Source organism: Epinephelus fuscoguttatus, linkage group LG5 (genome assembly GCF_011397635.1).
Source record: "Epinephelus fuscoguttatus linkage group LG5, E.fuscoguttatus.final_Chr_v1".
NCBI lineage: Eukaryota > Metazoa > Chordata > Actinopteri > Perciformes > Serranidae > Epinephelus > Epinephelus fuscoguttatus.
In genome coordinates this window covers 46,053,363-46,079,226 of record NC_064756.1, presented here as the reverse complement: position 1 = coordinate 46,079,226, position 25,864 = coordinate 46,053,363, and positions in this window count along the sequence as shown.

The following is a 25,864-nucleotide window of genomic DNA, read 5'->3' as shown; positions in this document are numbered from 1 at the left end:
GTGTCTGGACAACATACACATGTGAACCAATTTTCATGTTCCTACTCCAAAAAAAAACCCCTATGTGGAGGGTTTTTTGAAAATTTCAAGAGGGCGCTATAGAGGCATTTTATCCCCCCCATGGGCGCTGCCCCTATCAGATGTAAGAGCTCACTATTCTTGACCTGTGTATCAATTTTCATGAGGAGATGAGGTCGTTGAAACCATCAAAATGCCAAACGTATTTAGTGGCGAGGGATCGATAGTTGCCACGCCGCCACATGGACACCATTAGACGTAGCTTCACAGCGTTTATAAGGTCGCTTCACCAACATGTTCTGCATGCATTAGAAGTGGAATGAAGTTGATGCGGTCAAGTTTGTGGTATTAGTACATGTTAAAGTAAAAACTGGTCACTTCCTGTTACCACCGGGGGGGGGTGCTATGAGTAAGGTAGGATATTAACATATCGGGGCGTTCGGGGCAGAGCCATCATCATGTCCAGCAAGTTTGAAGCTGCTACGATAAAGTATGTGGGCGGGAGAGCCGTTCGAAATTCGATGGCAAGAAAACGAAAAGTCGCCAAAATTTGTCACGCCCAAGCGGCCACGCCCATTGACATAGAGAAAAGCTTTTAATAACTTTTGATCAGCATGTTCTCGGGATGATCTGAACCAACTTTAAAGTCAATAGGACGAAATCCCTAGGACAAGTTCGTTCAAATGTAAGTTGTGGAAATCGCCGTAATGGAAAAATTCAAAACAAAATGGCTGACTTCCTGTTGGGATTTTATCATGACGTCAAGAGACTTTTTTGTGCGTCTGCGTATGATACATGTGTGTACCAAATTTTGTTTGCCTACGACAAACTAACCCCAATGGGTAGGCCATTTTGAAAATTTGTATGGGGTGCTATTTCGGCATTTTGCGCCAACCATGTGCAACCGCCCAAAAATATCGAATTTCAGATGTGGCCAGACGAATGTGGAAAGTTAGAAGCATTTTGAAATTTGCGAAAGGGGCGAAATTGGGGCACGAAATGTCGCAAGAACAATAACAATAATAATAATAATTACAGCTGCAAGCAGCGAAGAACGGGCCCTCGCACCTTCACGCAACTCGGAGGAGCTGGCAGGACGCCTTCTGACGCGTCAGTTCATTTCTGTCAAAGTTAGATATCGCATGCATGAGTGACTCCGCATATTCTTGACACAGTGCTGGAATGACATATTTCACATTTTGTGTCACTTCCTCTTTCCACTAGAGGGAGTTGGAGAAAGCACAAATTATACATCATGTTTTTGTACATCAAATATACACCACAGCATGTAACTTTCAGATAAATCGAAATATAAGTGTTTGATGAGACCTACTTCCTGTCGCCAATAGGTGGGTCTATGAGTATCAGGCACTATGGTAATGAAAATGTGTTCAGGGCGGGACGAACATGAATCATGTGAAGTTTGGTGGACAACGGACCATTTACCCCAAATTTATAGCAATTTCCTGTTTCATAGCGAGACATCATCATGTGAAGTTTGGTGGAGATTGGACCATTTATGCCAGAGCTACAGCAATTTCGTTTTTCATGGCGAGAGCTCAAGATTCAACGCTCAGCAGTGGGCGCGCCATTCAAAATTGGGCAAATCCTGTGATAACTTTTGGTCACAACGTAGTCACGCTTACATACACCAAGTTTGGAGCCAATCTGATTAAATCTGTAGGACAAGTTCGTTAATTTACAAGCCCTGGAAATGGGCAAAAATGCACAAAAGTGGCACAAGTAAATTCAAAATGGCGGACTTCCTGTTGGGTTTGGAGCATGGCTCCAAGAGGCTTTTTTGTGCGTAATAGACTGTTACAGGTGCCTACCAAGTTTCATACATGCAGGTCAAAGCAGCTTTGGGGGCTGCTTAATTGAAATATTCTACGGGGAGCTGTTGAGCCATCTTGGTGCATCAAAGCACAAAAATCACATCAGACAACAGAACTTGCGACCTGTGATGTGTATGCCACGTTTGGTGAGTTTTCAAGCATCCCTTGTCCCTTCAAAACAACATCGTGTTTGATGGCGAACAAGGCGGGGCCACGGTGACAGCGTTTGATGAAAACTCAAAAGCTTCATTTTTGAGCATCATCAAGGTCTAAGGACTTAGACCAGCGAGTTTGAGGTGGGTCTGATTAACCTGCTAGAAGCGGGACATCAAAGAATGTATAAAGTAGCTATCTGTTGCCAAAAGGTGGCGCTATGGCGGTGATTCAAAATTCCTTAGTAGCTGTGTTCAGGGCTGGACTGTCATCATATGTGTGAAGTTTTGGCAAGATATTCCCATGTGGAGTCAAGTTACAGCAACGTTTATCATCACGGTGAAACATCAAAGTTCGCCACCAGGCCGTGGCCATCCTTTGTGTTTCCACAATAAAGTGTCATCAACGTCTTATGACTTTTTTGAAGTGGATCTGGTCAAGTCTGTAGGAGATGTACATTAAAGTCTAAAACATGACATTGCCCGTTGCCAGTAGGGGACGTAATGTTTATCTCAGATTATTAACATGTAGATGTGTTCAGGGTGGGACTGTCATCACTTCTGTGAAGTTTGGGCAAGATTGGACCATGTATGCTTGAGTTATAAACTACTTCCTGTTTAGTGGCGAGTAACTTTTCATCTTAGAGGTCTTGGGGTGGGACAGACCAAGGTTTGAAGTCGATCGGATGAAATCTCTAGGACTAGGTCGTTCATTTATGACCCCTGGAAATGGCCAAAAATGCATCAAAATTGCACAGTAAATTCAAAATGGCCAACTTCCTGTTGGGTTTAGAGGATGCCTCCAAGAGGCTTTTTTGTACGTCTCTGAGCGTTACATAAGCCTGCCAAGTTTCATACATGTAGGTTAAACTAGCTTCAGGGGCTGTTTCCTCAAACTTTTGTAGGGGGCGCTACTGAGTCATTTTTTGGAACCAGCACACGAGACCCTTAAAATATCAAAATTTTCACCAGTTCTGAGATGTGTGCAAAGTTTCATGAGTTTTCGGGTATGTTAAGCCTCCCAAAAAGGCAATTCATTTGGAGGAATAATAATAATAAAAAATCTTTGCATTTCAATAGGGTCCTCGCACCGCTTGGTGCTCGGGCCCTAATAAGTTACTGTGGACCTATATGCCATGCCTTTTAACAAAATTACCAGAAGAGTTCGCTGAAAAACAGGTAACGTCAGCCTGAATTACTCACGTGCGTCCCCGGTGAAAATCGCTGAAATGCATGGGGAATACAGTTTCTACAGGCTCGCCATAGCTTACTGTCAGGACTCAGGGACCAGAATTCGGGATGGCGGACCATCGGGATGGCGATATTTCGGTGTGGCGGCCTGTAACTGTTGGTTAAATGGCTCATTCGGTTGGTATTCGGATAATTGGGGCTTTACTGGTATAATGCAATAGCAACACCCAGCGGTGAAACCCCTGTACACGAAAAAAATGACCCACTCTAAATGTTTATATTATATAATTTTTGTACACGAACTCACCCCTACATTATACAGTATGTTTGCACTAAAAACATACTGGACAGGAACTGTAACCAAATAACGGCCTGGTGCAAGTCGGTGCAAAAAAAAAAAAAAGCCTTGAGCAAATAGTCCCTGGTTCTTTTAAACACCTGGGGTCAAAATCGATTTTGTGAAATAAACGCCCGGTCTACTATTTGGAAAAATACGGTATCTATGTGCTGTAAAAGCATTTTGCTCTGCTGCTGTAGACAGCCTGTCTAAATGATGTCTTGAAGCCTGTCTGATTGTATGTGGGGTTTTTTTCTTCATGTCGGCACGTTAAGCTTGTATTTTCGGTCTCTGGAGACACTTCAATAAATTCGCCTTTACAGTATTGTACCAAACTGGCCCTTGTTTTACTGTGTTTCATTCACCAGACCCCTTGGTTATCTTCTAGAAATGAGCTTGTAATTAATTTATTTTCTTTATTTTCTGTGAAGTTAAATAATGATAATTAAACGGCCGCTCGCTGTCCGTGGTGCTGAAATATGCACCGAAATAGGTCCGATGTTTTCACTACTCTCACCAAGTCGTGCATTACATGCAGACATGAGGGGTTTTTTTGTGCAATATGACATTACAGTGACATTACAGGACAGACAAACCAGGTGTGAACAACAAACAACAACAACAACAACAACATTTGTGGTTTTGTGTGTGCGTGTGTGTGTGTGTGTGATTTGAGAGTAAGAAAAATGGTATTATATATATAATATATGTAATAATATTCATTCATTCATTCATTCATCTTCTAACCGCTTCATCCTCTTGAGGGTCGCGGGGGGGCTGGAGCCTATCCCAGCTACATCGGGCGAGAGGCAGGGTACACCCTGGACAGGTCGCCAGACTATCGCAGGGCTGACACATAGAGACAAACAACCATTCACACTCACATTCACACCTACGGACAATTTAGAGTCTCCAATTAACCTAGTCCCCAAATCTGCATGTCTTTGGACTGTGGGAGGAAGCCGGAGTGCCCGGGGAGAACATGCAAACTCCACACAGAAGGGCTCCCATGCCCGGGATCGAACCGGCAACCCTCTTGCTGTGAGGCGAGAGTGCTAACCACCACACCACCGTGCCGCCCCTATTTATTTATATATGAGATAGTATTTTAAGAAGTGTGTGTGCTTTCTAATGTGGTGCATTAAAAACGAGGAGAGGGGAACTGTAATCTGATTTGATTGCGTCCCCTTTCCTCTTCCTAAACTAGTGTGATGTGCATTAAGGAAAAAAAAAGAAAAAAAAAAAAAAAAAGGTGATGTGTCACCTGAAAACAGTCCAGGGCGGAGAATTGGGGGAGAGGGGAGGTGGGAGGGGGAAGGCCGGGAGGGGCAAGGAGATCACATGCCATGGCCCAACAAGCATGACACAGCAGGGACCCGAGTATATAAAAAAAAAATAAGTATAAATAATAATAGAACATGACAACGACAATAATGTTAATCATAATGGTTATAGTGGTAATGATGGTTGATCAATTACCCCCCCCCCCCCCCCCAAAAAAAATAATAATAATAATAACAGCCGTAAATAATATCAATATCACCTTAAAACAGAATAATATATGTTGATAATAGAAGTAAACATTTTGCAGTGTCAAAGAGAGTACCATGAGGAGAAAAAAAATAGTGATCATGATAACAAGGAGCTGTAATGACTGATGTGATAGTAGCTTGTTGTAGGTGATAACTGTAAGAAAGTGATGAATGGTTGCCAGATATTGTCATGATTATTGTCAGAGGAGTTTGTATTTTCTAGGGAGATATAGTCTATAATAACAATTTGTATATATGTGTCCAGTGGCTATTGGTCGTCAGGCAAAAGAAGAAAGATAAAAATAAATAAATATATGAATAGGTAGTAATTATTAGGGATGGGAATGGAGGTGTCAGAGAACTGAGGTGGTTGATGGTTTGTGGCAGATTATGATTGTAAAAAAGTGATGAGTGATTGCCAGGTAGGGTTATGATTATTATCACGGGAGTTTGTATTTTCTAAGGAGATGTAGTCTGTGAGCAAGTTTTTCCAATGTATGATGTGTATGGAGTTCCGAGACTTCCAGTTCATGAGGATAGTTTTCCTGGCAACAGTCAGCGCCACTAGAAGTGAACGGGTGTGTGTTTTGTCAAGTTTTAATGTGGATACGTCTCCTAATGAACAGAGGGAAGGGGAAAGTGGGATGTGGCAGCCCATGATTTGGGATAATGTTTCTCCAGAAGTGGTGAACAGGTGTGCAGTGCCAGATTGCATGAATGTAGGTATCAGTGCAGTTTAGTGAGCAGTGTGAACAGTTTTCAGATGATGAGAAGCCCATTTTTTGCATTTTGTGTCCTGTCAGATGAGTTCTATGGAGGATTTTGTATTGTATGAGTTGTAAATTGGCATTTGTTGTCATGAAGAAAATATTCTGGCAGATTTGGGGCCAGAAGTCGGCTTCAGGAGCAATGGAGAGATCAGTTTCCCATTTTTTTGAAGGTATGGAGGGTGATGTATCGGCCTGTGATAATAATTTGTATATTTTAGATAAAAGTTTTTTTGGGGAAGAGATATTAATGAATGTAGAGGCTGAAGGGGGGAGGTCTAAGTTTATATTCTTGTTTTTCATTGTTGATTGGATGGATGATGAAACCTGTAGATATTGCAGAAATTGATGGCTCCTAATGCCGAACTTCTGGACCAGGAGGGGAAATGAAACCAGGATGTTATTGTTGAAGATGTGTTTGAGGTGAGTAATCCCTTTATCTACCCAAGTGCTGAAGTGTAGTGATTGTTTATTGCTGATAAAGTCCGGGATGTGCCAGATTGGGGTGAAAAGTGAAGGTGCCAGAGTGGAGTTAGTAATGTTGTAGAATTTCCACCAGGCTGTCAGGGCCGATGATATTGTGGGGTTTTTGAAACAGGGGTGTTTTTTTGATAGTTTGACTAAGGAATGGTAAATCTGAAATATGGATGTCTTTGTTAACTGTTTGTTCTATGTCTAACCAAGTGCTATCTGACTGAGTGGGGTAGGTCCATTTGTAGATGTATTGAAGTTGATTTGCTAGTGAGTAATAATGAAAATTTGGAGCATTGAGTCCGCCTAATCTTTCTGATTTTTGAAGAGTGGCCAGTTTAATTCATGGGGGTTTATTTTTCCAGTAAAACTTGTTGATGGATGAATCGAGGGAATGAAACCAAGTAAGAGGTGGATGAGTGGGGATCATTGAGAGGAGATAACTGATTTTGGGGAGGACTGTCATTTTAACTGTTGATATTCTGCCTAGAATGGATAGTGGGAAGTTCATCCATCGTTGGAGATCGTCATGAATTGTTTTTTGTAGTGGAGTGAAATTCAGGTTGATCAACTCTGACAGCCTGGGGGAAATGTGGATGCCTAAATAAGTGATGTGACTTGTGCAGAAAGGGATGGGTGTTGTAAGGGCTGCCACATCCAGACTGTTGGTGTTTAATGGGAGTATGGAGGATTTGTTCCAGTTTATTGAGTGGTCAGAGAGAAGGGAGAATGATTTGATGACTCTGATTACTTCTTGTAGTGATGATTGTGGATGTTCAATAAAAAGTAATATATCATCTGCATAGAGGCTGATTTTATGGTGCATGTTGGGGGTTTGGATTCCTGTAATGAGGGGGTCCTGACGGATGGCTGCTGCTAGGGGTTCAATGAACATGGTGAACAGAGTGGGAGAGAGTGGGCAACCTTGCCTGGTCCCCCTGTGAAGAGTGAAGCTTTGTGAGGTTTGTCCGTTAGTAATAACTGTGGCTGAAAGTGAGGTGTAAAGTATTCTAATCCAGTTAATAAATGATTCCCCAAAGCCAAAACTGTGTAGGGTGTGGATGAGGAATGACCAGTTAACTCTGTCGAAGGCTTTTTCTGCATCTAAGGTGGCTATGATTGAATTATGGTTATGTGTGGCTGAGTGGTCCATTATATTGAATAGTCTGCGTATGTTATTGGATGAGTTTCTTCCTTTGATAAATCCTGTTTGGTCTGGGTGAATAATGGATGGAATTATTTTTTCTAATCTGTGGGAGAGTGCTTTGGTGATAATTTTTATGTCGACGTTGAGGAGTGAAATGGGACGGTAACTTGAAGGCAGGATGAGGTCTTTGTTTGGTTTGAGAAGGAGTGAGATGGATGCTGTATTCATGTTGGGTGGAAGTCTGGAGTTTTGTTGTATTTCGGTTAACATTCTACGGAAAAGTGGAGCTAAGATGGACCAGAAGTGTTTGTAGAACTCAGCAGGGAAGCCATCAGGACAGGGTGCTTTATTGTTAGGCATTCTATTGAGGGCAGATTGGATTTCTTCAGTTGATAGGGGTGTGTCTAATGTGTTTTTTTGTTCAGGGGAGAGTTGGGGTAAGTTGAGGCTGGTGAGAAATGATCTGATGTCTTCTTCCTTAGGGTTATTATCTGAGGAGTACAGGTTGGCATAAAATCCTCTGAATATTTGATTTATTTCGTCGGGTGAGTTTGTTGACTTCCCTGCTGAGTTCACGATGGTGGAGACTGTGGATTTTTCCTTATTTCTTTTGATTTGGTTTGCGAGATATTTACCAGATTTGTTATTGTGATGAAAGTTTTTCTGTCGGAGTCTGCTGATCATGAAGACAGTTTTCTTGTTCAGGATTTCATTTATTTCTAGTTTATATTGTCTTAATTTCTTCTCGTTTTCTTCTGTTGGGTTAGTTGCATTGACAGTTTCTAGCTGTTTGATTTTTTCTTGTAATTCAGATTCTTGTTTGTTTTCTTTCTTTTTCTTATAGGCTGAATATGAAATGATAATTCCTCTGCTGACGGCTTTACCTGTTTCCCATAGAAGTGTAGGGGAAGGCTTTGGGGAATCATTTATTTCCAGGAAGGATGAGGTCGTTAAATTCAGGATCTTTCAGGAGGGATGTGTTAAAGCGCCATCTGGTGACTGGTTTGTGTGGTCTTGGTGGGTTCCATTTGAATGATACTGTGGCATGGTCACTGATGATGATGGGGTGGATTTGATGATCAAAAATATTTGGAATGATTGAATTACTGGTAAGGAAGAAATCGATGCATGAATATGAATGATGAACTGATGGAAAAAAAGAGAGAATTCTCTTACAGTTGGGTGTTGTAGGCGCCGACTGTCGCCAAGACAAAAATCACTCATGAACTGGATTATTGTTTGTGTGGATTGCCAGGTGCGTGCATTGCTCAATGTGTTGGATCTGTCTATTGATCAATCAATCAATCATCAATCAATCAATTTTATTTATAAAGCCCAATATCACAAATCACAATTTGCCTCACAGGGCTTTACAGCATATGACATCCCTCTGTCCTTATGACCGTTGCAGCGGATAAGGAAAAACTCCCCCAAAAAAACCCTTTAACGGGGAAAAAAAACGGTAGAAACCTCAGGAAGAGCAACTGAGGAGGGATCCCTCTTCCAGGACGGACAGACGTGCAATAGATGTTGTACAGAACAGATCAGCATAACAAATTAACAGTAATCCACATGACACAATGAGAGAGAGAGAGAGAGAGAGAGATGCAGGTAATGACAGTAGCTTACAACAACTTTGTTGAAAGTAATAATATTATAGTTATAGTTCTGGCTACTGTGGTACAATATGTTGAAAGTATGTATTAATATCTGGCAGTATACATGTGTGACAATAGTCATATGTGTATAATAACAGTAGAAGTATGACTAATGATGGCAGCAGCAGCAGGAGGCAACTGGCAGGACCACGGCAGCAGCACAACCACACACATCACGCTGTCCAGGCACCGTTGCAATATGAGTTAATCTGAGAGACAGTGGAGCACAAAGGCTCCGGAGAAGAAGCCGAGTTAGTGACATCCAGAATGGCCGAGTTAGCAAGATGCAGAAAAAGAATACGAGAGAGAGAGAGAGAGAGAGAGAGAGAGAGAGAGAGAGAAGGAGAGAAGGTGCCCGGTGTATTATGGGGGGTCCTCCGGCAGACTAGGCCTAAGTCAGCCTAACTAGGGGCTGGTACAGGGCAAGCCTGAGCCAGCCCTAACTATAAGCTTTATCAAAGAGGACGGTGTCAGCCTCCCGGACCGTAACAGGAAGATGATTCCACAGGAGAGGAGCCTGATAGCTGAAGGCTCTGGCTCCTGATCTACTTTTGGAGACTTTAGGGACCACAAGTAACCCTGCGTTCTCAGAGCGCAGTGTTCTGGTGGGATAATATGACACTATGAGCTCTCTAAGATATGACAGAGCTTGACCATTTAGAGCTTTATAAGTTAACAGTAGGATTTTAAATTCAGTTCTGGATTTTACAGGGAGCCAGTGCAGAGAAGCTAAAACAGGAGAAATATGATCACGTTTCTTAGTTCCTGTTAGTACACGTGCTGCTGCATTCTGAATTAGCTGGAGAGTTTTTAAGGACTTACTAGAGCTACCTGATAATAGAGAGTTACAGTAATCCAGCCTTGAGGTAACAAAAGCGTGGACCAATTTTTCTGCATCTTTTCGGGTCAGGATAGGCCTAATTTGCTCAATATTACGCAGATGAAAAAATGCAGTCCGTGAGGTTTGTTTTAAATGAGAATTAAAAGACAAATCTTGATCAAATATCACTCCGAGGTTTCTTACGGTAGTGCTAGAGGCCAGAGCAATGCCATCGAGAGAAACTATGTCATCAGATAACGAGTCTCTGAGTTGTTTGGGGCCAAGAACAATAACTTCAGTTTTGTCTGAATTTAACATCAGGAAATTGGTGCTCATCCAAGTTTTTATGTCTTTAAGGCAGTTACGGAGTTTAGTTAATTGAATACTTTCTTCTGGCTTCATCGATAAATACAACTGAGTATCATCCGCATAACAATGGAAATTTATAGAGTGATTTCTAATAATGTTACCTAAAGGAAGCATATATAGAATAAATAGGATTGGTCCGAGCACAGAACCTTGCGGAACTCCAAAACAAACTTTGGTACGTGAGAATGATTCATTATGAATGTCAACAAACTGAAAACAATCAGATAAATAAGATTTAAACCAGCTCAGTGCAGAACCTTTTAGGCCAATTAAGTGATCCAGTCTCTGCAGTAGAATTTGATGGTCAATAGTGTCAAACGCTGCACTAAGATCTAATAAAACAAGTACAGAGACAAGTCCTTTGTCTGAAGCAATCAGAAGGTCATTTGTAATTTTGACTAGTGCTGTCTCAGTGCTATGATGCACTCTAAATCCTGACTGAAATTCCTCAAATAAATTATTATCATGGAGAAAATCACACAGCTGGTCTGCGACTACTTTCTCAAGGATCTTTGACATAAAGGGAAGATTAGATATTGGTCTATAGTTGGCTAACACCTCTGGATCCAGGCTACCTTAAAAGACTGTGGTACATAGCCTGTTAATAAGGATACATTGATCATATCTAATATATGAGTGTTAACTAAAGGAAAGACCTCCTTAAGTAGCCTAGTTGGGATGGGGTCTAAGAGACACGTTGATGATTTAGATGAAGAAATCACTGCAGTCAATTCTTGAAGAGAAATTGGGGAGAAGCAATCTAAATATATATTAGGTTTTACAGCTGTGTTTGAGGTTAGATAGGTACTATCTGAGGACAGGAGGTCATGAATTTTGCCTCTAATAGTCAGAATTTTGTCATTAAAAAAGCTCATAAAATCATTACTGCTAAGGGCTAAAGGAATACAAGGCTCAATAGAGTTTTGACTCTCAGTCAGCCTGGCTACAGTGCTGAAAAGAAACCTGGGGTTGTTCTTATTGTCTTCTATTAATGCTGAGTAATAGTTTGCTCTGGCATTGCGGAGGTCCCTCTTATAAGTTTTGAGACTGTCTGTCCAGATTAAACAAGATTCTTCCAGTTATGTTAATCGCCAGTTCCTTTAAAATTTTCGCAATATTTGTTTTAACTTACGGGTTTGAGAGTTATACCAAGGAGCAAACTTTCTTTGCTTTTTTAACTTCTTTTTAAGAAGCTGTTGTTTGCACATTTTAAGAAGCTTTTTAAGAGGAGCTACAGAGTCAAGAGGAGCTACAGAGTCAAGTGTTGTTCGCAGCGAGCCTACGGCGCTATTGACAAAATGATCAAAGTCGGTACGGGAAACCTCTGTTACTGAGGGACTTGGTATTGAATTTAACAACGGAGTAATCTTTTCCTTAAATTTTGCGACAGCACTATCTGATAAACATCTAGTATAGTAACTGTTGCTGAGTGGCGTGTAATCGAGTAAAAAGAAATCAAAAGTAATCAGATAATGATCCGATAGCGAGGGATTCTGTGGAAAGACTTGTAGGTTATCAATTTCAATTCCATATGTGAGAACTAGATCGAGGGTATGGTTAAAACAATGAGTGGGTTCATGTACACCCTGACTGAAGCCAATGGAGTCTAATAATGAGATAAACGCGGTAGCCAGGGAGTCATTATCAACGTCGACATGAATGTTAGAATCACCTACAATAATAACTTTATCTGATTTAAGAACTAAACTGGATAAAAACTCTGAGAATTCAGATACAAATTCAGAATACGGGCCAGGAGCACGGTACACTATAACAAATAAAAGTGGCTGCGAGGTTTTCTAGGTTGGATGTAAAAGACTAAGAACAAGGCTTTCAAATGAATTAAAATCTAGTTTAGGTTTAGGGCTGATTAACAGACTAGAGTTAAAAATGGCTGCAACTCCCCCTCCTCGGCCGCTGCCTCGAGGAATGTGGGTATTACTATGACTGGGAGGAGTGGATTCATTTAAACTAACATATTCATCTGGACACAGCCAGGTTTCAGTGAGACTGAGTAAATCAATATGATTATCTGATATTAATTTGTTTACTAACACTGCTTTAGACAATAGAGACCTGATATTTAACAGTCTGCATTTAATTCTCCTGTTTTGTCTTTCTGTCACAGAAGAGGTTTAATTTTTATGAGGTTGTTATGCACAACTCCTCTTTGTTTAATTTTAGATTTTAATAATGGTCAGGGGACAGACACCGTTTGTATAAAACTATGAAAACTATGGCTGGGTAACTGAACTAGAAGCTCAGAGAGGCGTATAGGACTGCAACTCTGAGTCCTGGTCTCAACTTCTGGGTTGTCAGGGATTTAAATTACTAATAAAGTTTGCCAGGTTCCTAGAAATGAGAGCAGCTCCATCCAAAGTGGGATGAATGCCGTCTCTCCTAATAAGACCAGGTTTTCCCCAGAAAGTTTGCCAATTATTAACGAAACCCACATTGTTTGCTGGACACCACCTGGACAGCCAGCGATTAAATGATGACATGCGGCTAAACATGTCATCACTGGTCAGATTTGGGAGGGGTCCAGAGAAAACTACGGAGTCTGACATCGTTTTTGCCTATTCACACACCGAGGCAATATTAATTTTAGTGACCTCCGATTGGCGTAACCGGGTGTCATTGACGCCGACATGAATAACAATCTTACTGAATCTACGCTTAGCTTTAGCCAGCAGTTTTAAATTAGATTCAATGTCGCCCGCTCTGGCCCCAGGGATACATTTGACTATGGCCGCTGGTGTTGCTAACTTCACGTTCCTCAGAATAGAGCTGCCAGTAACCAGAGTTTTATCCTCAGCGGGTGTGTCGCTGAGTGGGGAAAAGCGGGTGGAAACGTGAACAACCTGGTGGTGAGCCGTGGGCTTCGGCTTGGAGCTTCCGTAACAGGAAGATGATTCCACAGGAGAGGAGCCTGATAGCTGAAGGCTCTGGCTCCTGATCTACTTTTGGAGACTTTAGGGACCACAAGTAACCCTGCGTTCTCAGAGCGCAGTGTTCTGGTGGGATAATATGACACTATGAGCTCTCTAAGATATGACGGAGCTTGACCATTTAGAGCTTTATAAGTTAACAGTAGGATTTTAAATTCAATTCTGGATTTTACAGGGAGCCAGTGCAGAGAAGCTAAAACAGGAGAAATATGATCACGTTTCTTAGTTCCTGTTAGTACGTGAAACGTGAACAGGCTGGTGGTGAGCCATGGGCTTCGGCTTGGAGCTGTGCTTCTGGCGAACCGTAACCCAACCTCCCGGCTGAACGGGAGTTACCGGAGGACAGTTAGCAGAGGCTAAGGCTATGCTATGTGGCTAACTACCGCAGCTACTGAATGGTTTTCCATGGTGCGGAGCCGCGCTTCTAATTCACTAAGCCTCGCCTCCAACACAGCAAATAAGCTACACTTATTACAATTACCACTGTCGCTAAAGGAGGCAGAGGCATAACTGAACATTTGGCACACCAAGCAAGAAAGAGCAGAGGGAGAAGCCATCGCTAGCTGTAAAGCTAATGTAGCTACCAAGGCTAGTAATGTGCAAACAACAGCTAAGAGCTTAGCGAGAAAGTCGTAGAAAGGAGGAGAGCTATAAGTGCTTAAACAGAACCAGTGTGGGTTAAGACTGGAAGTAGACGTTAAAGCAACTGAAGTGAGAAAACAGGCTACTAGAATTCACCAGAGCAGTGCAGAGACGCTGTCACAGAAACACCGGAAATGACACAACTCGCTTACCGTAATACGTCAGCACGTCCACGTGACAGGGATTCACGTTAGAGCTGTCCTATTGATGGGTTTATTACTGTATTAAAGTCGCCGCCGATTATTATTGGGGAATCAGAAAAGTTGGATATGGATGAAAAGAAGTTATGACAAAAAGACGAGTCATCAGCGTTTGGGCCATATAGATTACCAATTGTCAGTGGGCTATTGTTGATTGATATGTTAATGATGATAAAACGTCCTTCTGGGTCTGTGATGGTGATGTTATGGATAAATGATATTGATTTACTGATTAAAATACAAACTCCTCTTTGTTTTTTATTGAAATGTGATGAAAATGAGTGAGAAACTGAGATGATTGTAATTTGATGTTGTCTGATTCTGAGAGATGTGTTTCCTGTGGTAAACAAATATCTGCATGGAGTGAGGTGAGATGATTAAATACTTTACTTTTCTTAGCCTGAGTACCAATGCTACGGATATTCCAAGAAATGAATTTTAATGCTGACATGTTGGGTGACTGTTATCAAAAGGAGAGGGATTCATTATCCTGAGTGAGTGAGTGAGTGTGTGTGTGTGTGTGTGTGTGTGTGTGTGTGTGTGTGTGTGAGTGAATGTGGACATATGCAAGTGTGTGTGTAGGTGTGTGTGTCCAAGTGTGTATGGATCTGTGAGGGAGTGGCTTGCAGGGCTAGACATGTGATTACAAAACAAAAAGGGACATATACAGTAAGGTTTATCCACATAAGAACAGAAAACAAAACACAAACACTTAACAATAAAGAACATAGAGAGCGTTGCATATCAGAGCGCATACTGTGCGGAGCGAGACGTTGGTGCGTGACTGTTTATGATTGTCCTTATGAGTTATTGTAGACAACGGCGGGAAGGGGCGGCGGTCTGTGTAGCAGAGGGAGAGAGCGAGAGTGCATGTGTATAGGAGAGGAAAAGAGAGAGAGTTTGTTTACATGAGAGAGGGGGGGCTAGTATAGCCAGAGGGTGATGTCCTTGCTGCAGTATAACTGTCCGTTTTTGTAAAGTTTGTCCACTGAGATGACTGCTTTCTTTCCTTCTGAGATCATTTGTTTGCGGATGGGGAAGAGTTTTTTGCGCCTGTCCATGATTTCTTTCGGGTGTTGATCGTTTAGTCCATAGTCCGTTCCTTTAAGCTGTTTTCCTTGATGTTTGACCAATTCTTTCTGTTTAAAGTGTTCGAAATTGGCGACAATTGGGCGGGGTCTGTTGTTAGTGGTGTTTTTCTGTCCTAAACGGTGAACACGGTGAAATGTGATGTTGTTGACTGTGTCTGCGGGAAGTTTGAGCTTGAGTTTCATGAAGTCCTTTACTGATTTCTCTGGGTCGTCTGTGATGTGTTCAGGGATGCCGGAAAAAACTAAGTTATCTCTCGTACTGCGTGCTTGTAAATCCAGAATTGTTTCCTTCATTGTTTTAATTTTCGGCGGTGACGGTGGTGAGCTGGGTTGTAACAGAGGTGAGCTGGTCGGTGATGGTGTTGACGGTTTTATGGAGGGTTTTGTTTTCCTTGGTGAGTTGTTCGATCTGTTCGTGGCTGTATTCTAAGCTTTGATGGAGTGATTGGAATTCTTTGTGTAAAACTTCAATGAGTGCGATTCTGGTGTCGAGTCCGGAGAGTTTTTGGTTGATGGAGATTAAAATGTCGCTTACCTCTGAATGATGGTGTGGGTTCAGGGATGAGGATGGAGATGTGTATGTGCTGGGTAGGGAACCTGAATGGGGTCTTTTGTAGGCTGGAGAGAAGCTGGATTTTCAGGGGGTGGATGATGTGGCCGCGTTCATTGTGCAGTATGTGGTGAAGTCGTGGTCGATATAGTTCTCTAAAGGATCCAGGTCGATGAATGAATGAGGTAGTCCGTTAGTAGAGATGGAGCCGAGGTTTATGGGGAGTGAAAAAGAGAGCTTAAAGTCTGGAGAGAAAAGTTTGTTCTAGCAGCTGGTCGCCGCCATGTTGAATCGCGCAATGTCCGTCACGTGAGTGTTGCGTTCACTGCGGCATCTCCCACTCTCACTCCCTCTGCCTCTAAGTTCATATTTTTGAAACTCCATCATCAGTAGCTCTGTGACGTCACTTTTGCTGAAACGACGCCCCTGCCTGGAGGTCTGCACAGAAGACTCCTGGCTCTCCTGACGACCACTCATAATTTAATTCAAATGTAATTTTGGGGAAAATATCCATCTTCTTGGTTTAATGCTAGTGTCATTTGTGTCAATGTAGCGAGTGTGACGGTTAATAAGCGGTTGTATTTATATTTATAACACCTGTGAGCAGAGTGATTTTACTGTTACAAGTCCCAGTGATGTTATACTCTGTATCAGCGCTCATAGAACACTTCTCGTCCAATCAAATTACTCGGTCGGAACTAACTGTTGTATAATTAACTTTATGTCTTAGCCAAACAGAACACTTAAAATCAACATTATTTTACTACATTTTGTAATTTGTAGACTACTTAAGTAGCCAAACATACCCCATACGTCACATCAAAGTGTAGTGTGTGGCATATCCGATGTACATGAGTTATTACCTCATTACTAGCGTTACAGTTGGGAAAATATGATCAAATTTGCCGATATTTTACTTGTATATAAGAGTCTTCATGGCCTGGCACCCCCTCCACTCAATGAATTCATTAAACAAATTCAAAACTCATCTACCAGATCTACCTCCAGGGCGGATTGTAAAATACCATACAGGAACAGTGCCTTTGGGCAGTCAGTCTTTTCGTATCGAGCAGCACACACCTGGAACACAGTACCCATAAAACTCAGGAATATCACATCTCTTAACTCATTCTCCAAATCAATAAAACAGTGGTTACTGGACAATCAAACCTGCTATCATGATCTGAATTGGTGGCTATGTCCTCATTTTTCATAATATATTTTAGGATTTAGGTGCTCTGTATAGTACGTTCTCTCACTGTCTTGCTAATTGTGCTCATGTGCTGTGGCTTTTGTTTATGTGATTTGCTTTGTGCATTTGTGTGTCTCTTTTTGGCTGTGTGTTTTGGTCTGTGTTATGTTTTACGTTCTACTTTTGTATAGTAAGTTAGTTTTTAATGTTTTTGTTATATGGTTAGGTTACTTTATTAATCGGCTTTAAATCTTGCTGTTTCTGCTATGTGCTTTGTTATGTGCTTTTGTCTGTGGTTATGTAGCCTACTTGCTCTGAGCTTACGTGCTTTACCTGCCTTTCTATGGACATGCCATCAATTCGCTTTTATCCGTGCTTATGTGCTTTTGTACTTCTGAACGTTATTTTAATGCCTGTTCATATATATATGTATATACCATCAACCTGCCAGGGACTGCAGGTGAAAATTAGCCTGTATGGCTAAATCTGGCACATTTACGTGACTGAAGTGATCATGTTAATTAATTTGCACTGTCCCTTCTTAAATAAAATAAACATAAACAGTGTTTTGAGTTAGTATCCCTCAATGATGTTATCCATTGTGACTGAGAGATGAAGAGTATGGATTGTCGAAGGCTGTAACTGTACTCATTCCCCTCATTACTGGACTTGGTATCTCGTTATTTTGACTTACCAAGTCATTATTTTGACTTACCAAGTCATTATTTTGACTTAATATCTCATTATTTTGACTTAGTATCTCATTATTTTGACTTAGTATCTCATAATTTTGACATAGTACCTCATTATTTTGACTTAGCATAGTAATAGTAATTTGTGTCTGTTTGTGTGTAATTATTTAAGTCTTACCTTTTGTTTTCTTTTCGTATTGCGTATTTTGTATTGTTTTGTGTATCTGTAACTGTGTTTGTGAGTGAGAGTTTTAAGAGAATATTTTGTCTGCACGATTGAAAATAGTAAAATAGCCCTCCATTAGTACGTTAGTCATTTTTCTTTTGATTACTGAAATGTTAAACCACTAATCCTTAGCCGTATTACTGCATTACTTTTTTAAAAAAAGTAACCAGTTACTTTACTGTGTTACTCCCTGAGCAAAGTAACTCAATTACTTTAAAAGTACTTCCAAAGTTACTCCCTGAGAAAATTAACTCAAGCACTTTTAAAGTACTTTTGAGTATTCTACATTTCCTATTGGGCAATGGACCACAGGGCGCTAAGCCTACTTTCTTTTTGTCTCCAAAATTAAATTTATGGACCACTCGTCCTTCACCAAGATCCAGTTCTCCCATCACAGCCATCACTTTGACCAGTAGAAACAAAGAACGATCTGCTGCCATAGACAACTGTATGCCAACAACACACCAGCATTTTTAATATTTCCTCTAGGGATGTTACCACACAGAGTAACTGTGCGTTCACACCGGGCGCGAGTGAAGCGAATTACTCGCGAGTAACACGCCGCTTTTAACGCGTGAGTTTAGACGCCGGACCATTTTGTTAATTTGCGTTTATCGTGTCAGTCGCGCGAGTAGCAAGCCCGCCCATTTTCACTAGATAACAACATCTTGCCCGCCATTCTCTCCTCAACCATGGCTGAGATAACCACCATCGCTCCACCTGCTGTGGAAGTCCCAGATGCGTTGGAGGGCCAAACACCGTCGTTTTTGGGTTCACCCTATCCTGCAGAAGCACATCCAGCTTGGCGAGTTTCACCACTTCTTCCAGGAACTCCATCTGGATGATAGCCGCTTTCAGCGGTACTTCAGGCTGACTGGGGCCCAGTTTGAGGACCTGTTGGCGAGGGTTGGCGCCAGGATCTCCCGGCAGGACACCAACTACAGATGCTCTATGTCAGCTGCGGAGCGCCTGTCCATCTGTCTCCAGTGAGTAGCAGTTTATTGTTGTGTCAAAATCAGTAAATATTCACTGTATCTAGCAAGTCATATGTTAGCTTATCTGACACTATAGTGGTATGAACCCACATTTTGCTGTGATTCAATTTCAACAAATTGATCAAAAGTATAATAATGTAATAATGGCATAATATAATGATAATCTTTCTTTGTATAGCACCTGTCATACACGAAATGCAGCTCAAAGTGCTTTACAACAAAGAAATTACATGCACTGTGTGCTTCACTTTAAAAATAGACATAAAATGAACAAAAAAACATGTTAAAAGCATAATGTTACATAAAATTACACACACACACACACACACACACACACATACATACATACACACACATACAGTATATAAGATAACAGCATGTAAAAGGCTGTCTACTTCATGATGCTGATTTATGAAAAGTCTGAATTCATGTGCAATTTATACAATTTATGTGTAAATTCTAGATCTTGACCTGCTTGTCATGTATTTCAATAGAAAATTAGCTCATTTTATCCACTGCAATAATGTAATAGCATAAATACTTGAGTTCTTTCACCTGTTCAGCCATATCAATAAAATAGTACAAGTAACAACAGATTTGATATAGACTGCCACCCACATTCACTTCAACTCAGCTAAATTTAATGTTTTCTTCTATGCTGCAGATACCTGGCCACTGGTGACTCCTTCAGGACCATTGCGAACAGCTTCCGCGTTGGGGTCTCCACTGTTTCCCTGATTGTTCCAGCTGTAGTCACAGCTATTTGGGATTGCCTCGTGGAGGAGTTCATGGCTGTGCCCACCACAGAGGAGTGGAGGTCCATCGCAGAAGGGTTTGAGGAGCGGTGGAATTTTCCTCTCTGCTGTGGTGCTGTGGATGGGAAGCATGTGGTCCTGAAAGCCCCTGCACATTCGGGATCCCAGTACTACAACTACAAGGGGACATTCTCAATAGTCCTCCTTACTGTTGTGGATTCCCAGTATTGCTTCAGGGTGATCGATGTCGGGGGCTATGGCAGGACCAGTGATGGCGGTATCCTGGCCAACTCAGCCTTTGGTCGAGCGCTTTGCTCCGGTACCCTCCAGCTGTCTGCTGACCGGCTGTTAACAGGAGCTGACCACAGGGGACCCCAGCCACATGTGTTTGCCACGGATGAGGCCTTTCCACTCCGGAGAAACCACATGAGGCCATTCCCCGGGCGCACACTTACCAGAGACCGGCGAATCTACAACTACCGTCTGTCCCGGGCATGGCTGGTGGTAGACGCCTTTGGGATCCTTGCATCCCAGTGGCGGATGTACCAGCGTGCCATGTAGCTCCAGCCCGACATTTCAGAGAAGTGCGTGAAGGTGACCTGTGTCCTGCACAACTTCCTGCAGAAGACGACTCCAGCGCCTGCAATGAGGTGTGGTGGAGCCTCTGCCAGGTCTGGGAAGACTGGCTGCGAACAACTCGGCAAGAGAGGCCATCAGGGTTTGGGAGACCTTCGCAGCTTACTTCTCGGCAGAGGGAACGGTCCCGTGGCAGGCCAACGTCTAGTGTGCAAGCACTCACAAAACGGCTCTTTTAAGAGCCACCTACACATTACGACTGAGCAAACATCCTGCAATATTTATTTACTTTTGTGTACTTTATGTTAAAAGCTTCTGCGCAGCTGGAACCTACAGAGTACAGTACACAATGTTCTGTGTGTGCAATAAATATATGAAATCAGATGAGAACTGTTTCTGTAGGAAAGAGAAGACGAAAGACAGCTGAGGTAGATTATTATTTATATATATATATATATATATATATATATATACATATACATATATATATATACAGTACAGGCCAAAAGTTTGGACACACCTTCTCATTCACTGTACTGTATATATATATATATACAGTACAGGCCAAAAGTTTGGACACACCTTCTCATTCAATGCGTTTTCTTTTTTTTCATGACTATTTACATTGTAGATTCTCACTGAAGGCATCAAAACTATGAATGAACACGTGTGGAGTTATGTACTTAACAAAAAAAGGTGAAATAACTGAAAACATGTTTTATATTCTAGTTTCTTCAAAATAGCCACCCTTTGCTCTGATCACTGCTTTGCACACTCTTGGCATTCTCTCCATGAGCTTCAAGAGGTAGTCACCTGAAATGGTTTTCCAACAGTCTTGAAGGAGTTCCCAGAGGTGTTTAGCACTTGTTGGCCCCTTTGCCTTCACTCTGCGGTCCAGCTCACCCCAAACCATCTCCACTGGGTTCAGGTCCGGTGACTGTGGAGGCCAGGTCATCTGCCGCAGCACTCCATCACTCTCCTTCTTGGTCAAATAGCCCTTACACAGCCTGGAGGTGTGTTTGGGGTCATTGTCCTGTTGAAAATAAATGATCGTCCAATTAAACGCAAACCGGATGGGATGGCATGTCGCTGCAGGATGCTGTGGTAGCCATGCTGGTTCAGTGTGCCTTCAATTTTGAATAAATCCCCAACAGTGTCACCAGCAAAACACCCCCACACCATCACACCTCCTCCTCCATGCTTCACAGTGGGAACCAGGCATGTGGAATCCATCCGCTTCACCTTTTCTGCGTCTCACAAAGACACGGCGGTTGGAACCAAAGATCTCAAATTTGGACTCATCAGACCAAAGCACAGATTTCCACTGGTCTAATGTCCATTCCTTGTGTTTCTTGGCCCAAACAAATCTCTTCTGCTTGTTGCCTCTCCTTAGCAGTGCTTTCCTAGCAGCTCTTTGACCATGAAGGCCTGATTCGCGCAGTCTCCTCTTAACAGTTGTTCTAGAGATGGGTCTGCTGCTAGAACTCTGTGTGGCATTCATCTGGTCTCTGATCTGAGCTGCTGTTAACTTGCGATTTCTGAGGCTGGTGACTCGGATGAACTTATCCTCAGAAGCAGAGGTGACTCTTGGTCTTCCTTTCCTGGGTCGGTCCTCATGTGTGCCAGTTTCGTTGTAGCGCTTGATGGTTTTTTGCGACTCCACTTGGGGACACATTTAAAGTTTTTGCAATTTTCCGGACTGACTGACCTTCATTTCTTAAAGTAATGATGGCCACTCGTTTTTCTTTAGTTAGCTGATTGCTTCTTGCCATAATATGAATTTTAACAGTTGTCCAATAGGGCTGTCGGCTGTGTATTAACCTGACTTCTGCACAACACAACTGATGGTCCCAACCCCATTGATAAAGCAAGAAATTCCACTAATTAACCCTGATAAGGCACACCTGTGAAGTGGAAACCATTTCAGGTGACTACCTCTTGAAGCTCATGGAGAGAATGCCAAGAGTGTGCAAAGCAGTAATCAGAGCAAAGGGTGGTTATTTTGAAGAAACTAGAATATAAAACATGTTTTCAGTTATTTCACCTTTTTTTGTTAAGTACATAACTCCACATGTGTTCATTCATAGTTTTGATGCCTTCAGTGAGAATCTACAATGTAAATAGTCATGAAAATAAAGAAAACGCATTGAATGAGAAGGTGTGTCCAAACTTTTGGCCTGTACTGTATATATATATACATATATATGTATATATGTATATATATATCAAATGAAATATAAAACATATATACAGATAAACAAACATAAAAAACTTATAAAAATAGATAAAGTGAATATACAGTGGTGGAAAAAAGTTTTCGGACACCCTTAAAATTTCACACAATCTCAAATATTATCATGAAATATTTGTGGAAAAATCTTTTTTGTGTTTCAAAAGGTGTGGCTACATTAGACAGATACAAACAAATACAAATTATATTTTTTTGTTTATTGTTTACAAGAAAAACTAACAAAACTAAATTCTTGACAGTTTCAGTATATCAGTTCTCAACATTGTCGGTATCAAAGTCAACAAATAACAGAGAATGTGTTCAAAACTGAACAAAAAATAAATAAACCATCACATCATCAAATTAATATTTAGTAGTCCTGCCATTGGCACGTAGTAGAGCTCTAATCCTGGCTGGCATGTTCCCCATGAGCCTTTCACACTGTTGAGGGGTAATCTTGTCCCATTCTTCTTGAATTACTGCTTTTAATTCTTCTAAATTCTTTGGTTTATGCTTTGAAACAGACCTTTTGATAATCCACCACGGATTTTCAATGGGGCTCATGTCCGGGGATTGAGCTGGCCACTCTAAGACCTGGATACTGTGCTCCTGCAGCCAAGTTCTCCTGGCCTTGGATGTGTGGCAAGGGGCATTATCTTGTTGAAACATCCAGTTTTTACCTCGACGGAACAGTGCACGCGCAGAAGGGAGCATGTGGGTTTCGAGAATGGTACAATACTTGGTAGAGTTCAATGTGCCATCACAGACAGTGAGATGACCAACACCAGCAGCACTCATGCATCCCCAAACCATGATACTGCCTCCACCATGCTTGACAGTAGGTACTGCACATGCTGGAGATAATGCTTTGCCTGGCCTTCTGCGTACCCTCACATTAGTAGGAGGAAGATAAAGCTGGAAACTGGACTCATCTGACCACAAAATCTTCTTCCAATTCCTGGCTGTCCAGTTCTTGTGTGCCTGGGCCCAACGACGCCGGGCTAACCTCTGTCTCTCATTGATCAGGGGCTTCTTGATAGCCTTGTAGGACCTTAAGCCATGATCTAAAAGTTGGCCACGTACAGTGTGGGTGGAACACTGGACACCAGTTTGGTTTGACCACTGCTGCTGAAGCTCCTGTGATGTCATTTGGCGGTTTTGCCTGCACATGCGGATCAGGATGCGGTCATTTCTTGCTGAAGAAACCCTTGGACGCCCAGATCTTGGTTTGTCTTCCAAGCTGTTGGTTTGTCTGTATTTCTGCAGAGTGTATCCAACTGCTGAAGGACTGCATCTGCATTTCCTGGCTATCTGGCGGCAGCTGTACCCTTCCTGGCTGAGAATCTTTATCTTCAGGCGTGTTTCCTGCGTTAGGTTCCTTGTTTTAGCCATTTTTGTGTCTGAAGAACTTTCAAATGTGCTGGCTTTATATAGAAACGAAGCTTGGCAACAAAAATTGTGTCTTTTAATAAAAAGAACGACCTTCATCACTGGTACCAAAATGACCCAATACTCAAAATTTCTTATGTATTTTTATGGAACCAATCAATTTTAAGTTTTTAATGGCTTTTTTAGGATTTATTTAGTATTTTGGCTGTGACTGTACTAAAAGAAATTGCACTTGAAGACCTAAGAGTGATTCTTAATGCAATATTTCACAAATGCATGGGGTGTCCGAAAACTTTTTTCCACCACTGTATATACAAATAACGTGTCTAATCTACAGAGAACAAAAAGGAGCAGGCTTGGGTGATGAACAATTTGAAATGGAGGCCTCAGGGACACCTATTTTTAAAAAACTGAAAAGCCTGGTTCGTTCCCTGCAGAGATTGTTGCGCCATTAGCTAAAAAGCTACTCACCTTGTTCAAAAGCACAACATGGCTGGCTTAAAAATTTAATTTGTGTATGTGAAATTTCACATACTCCATCCACTGGGGCGACAATCTCTGCAGGGAAGGAACCAGACTGAGAAGGAACATTTCATCCTCCGAGGGAGGTTGACGAGGAGGATCAGGTGGGACAGGTGGACCTGGCTGCGCCTGCCTCTTGAGGGCCTCCAGGAGCAGCTCCTCAATTTGGCTCTGGGGGTCTCTCCGTCCTCCCTCCCTCTCTTCCTGGCCCCATATTTTTTGGAAACATAAACTGCTGCATCCAATCAATTCAAAAGGTCTAAGTTACACAATATCTAAGTGAATATTTGTTAAAATATTGAAATCAGGCAACAGACAAAAAGATATGAGTCAAACTGAAAGTAACTTTGAAAGGTACTTTTCATAGTGAAAAACACCATGCAAAAATTATACTCATACCGTTGGGTGCTCTCCCTCGTGCAGCAGCAGGGGCAGTGGCAGGGCCAGAAGAAGAGCCAGTAGCAGGGCCAACAGCGGGAGAGGCAGCAGGAGCAGCTTCAGTGTCACTGCTGTTGGGAGAGTCTTGTGCTTGGTGGTCTGTAGTAGTGACAAAGGTGTCTTTAGTTTTTTGTTTACATTTTAATTGACTCAATCATTCTAGCTTTCACTGTCAATTACAGCACATAAAGCATTTTACAAATGCACCCTTATTAATACATCATACAGTTCCAACCATGGTAATATCTAGCCTCCACAACCCTTTAATGCAGTGAACCCTTCATGTAAAGAAAGAAATGATCCCTGACTTACTTTAATTTCCCTTTTGTATTGTTCATTCTAGCTACTGAGTATTCAAAGGAAGCAGTTTCTCCCATTCAGTGACTTCTGGTGTTTTTGTGTTCTTCCATGGGATTGTTCCATTCAATATCCAAGTGTTTTAATTTCAGGTTTTGTAGGTGAGAATACATATTAGTTTAGGGTATTTTCAAATTTTCTTTGTCAGTTTTTATAGTACAGGCTGTGAAAAGGAATCTCTATACTGAGACATCTATACAAGTCAGTTATCCATCAATACAGAAATCTCTTCTATAAGTTTGCAATGCTTTATCTGTGTGCATCTTCATCTGTCAACAAACCTCCAGACTCAATCCCTGAGGGGCCTGCTGCCTCTCCCTGGTCCTCGACCGGCCCTGCTTCCGACTCTCTGTACCCTGCGGCCCTACCCTCGACCCCCCGACCCATGTTCCCGCTGGTCTCCCTTGGGGTTATGAAGGGGTCGAGGAAAGAAAGGACCACAGAGTACTTCCACCTCTTCACTGGCCCTGCCGCTGCCCCGCTCTTTTTCTCTGTCTCCTTCCTCCTTTCCTTTAAATAAGTGTCCCTGAGGCTCTTCCATTTCTTTTGACATTGATCCACTGACAAAAAAACACAATGGTAACAGACAAGTACGTTATGGCGGGGAAGCCGGCTGTGCTAACTGGAGCTAAGCTAGTGCTAACGTTAACGTTCATAGTACAATCATTCTGCAAACTAATAAAAGACACATATTTACAGAACTTACCAGGTAGACCAGTCTCCTTGGCGACTTTAACCCAAGCCTGCTCCTTTTTGTTGCAGTC